This window comes from Penaeus monodon, chromosome 15, assembly GCF_015228065.2.
Source record: "Penaeus monodon isolate SGIC_2016 chromosome 15, NSTDA_Pmon_1, whole genome shotgun sequence".
In the NCBI taxonomy this organism is placed as follows: domain Eukaryota; kingdom Metazoa; phylum Arthropoda; class Malacostraca; order Decapoda; family Penaeidae; genus Penaeus; species Penaeus monodon.
In genome coordinates, this window is record NC_051400.1 from 39,415,754 (window position 1) to 39,416,922 (window position 1,169).

Here is a 1,169-nt window from a genome sequence, read left to right on the forward strand (position 1 = left end):
TGCAACGACGTCCTCGTTTATCAATTAGAACAACGACTATACAATGATCAGGCTGACGGGCATATGGCGCAAGGATCGTCATTGTACCTCATCCCAGCCTCATTACCTCCATTTCCCTCTCGAGTTGTCACTAACCCAGTCACCTCCTGTCATTAGTAACCCTCCTGCCCTCACACCTCACACCTCCAGCTCTCACATCTCCAACACTCAGATTTCCAACACTGATATTTCCAACATTCATGCCTCCACCACTCATGTCTCCAACACTCATGTCTTCAACACTCACATCTCCAACACCAGTACTTACGTTTGCATCACCAACACCCATACTTCCAACACTCACAACTCCACCAGTCACGCCTCCAACACATCACCACTCACACCTCCAACATCCAACACCTACACCTACATCATTCACATCACCATCACTCACATCTCCAACACTCGTGCTTCCAACACTCCCATCTCCAACACCCACACCCTCCACTCACAACTCCACCAGTCACGCCTCCACCATTCACACCTCCACCACTCACGCCACCACTACTCACGCCACCACTACTCACATCTCCCACACCTCCACCTCCACCACTCACACCTACACCTCCAACACACACCTCCTCCTCCACCACTTACACCTCCACCACCACCACCTCCGCCCCTTCGCACCCCCTGAGTCCTCGAACGCCAGCGCCACCTCGGGAGACTAAGAGTGCCATGAGTCTTCGAGTCGAGGGCGAGCGGTGTTCAAGGCGGAGGTGGACTGTGGTTCCTCCTCGTTATCATCGTTATTACCTTTTTTTCTCTTTATTAGTTATTTTGTTGATCTATTTTCGTTCGTTTGAATTTATTTATTTGTGTGTTTTTTCCCCCGTACGAACTGATGTTTTGCAGAAAATTCAAACGCTTTCGTAAAAATTCACATAGGCCTGTGATCCTACGAACCGATATTTAGAAGAAAATTAAAGACGCCACTTTAATAAACATTCAGAGAGGCAAGAGAAATGACAAATCAGCCTCTCTGGACATCCTCCGCCTCTCATGCACATCTCTCTCTCGGCTTCTCGACCATTTACATGCAATAAAGTCTTGATTCGTTTCTTAAGTGTTGGCGTTCGTGGCGCGGATTCATCTTGAGGAGTTTACGGTTTTAGTTATTGCTGGGTTGA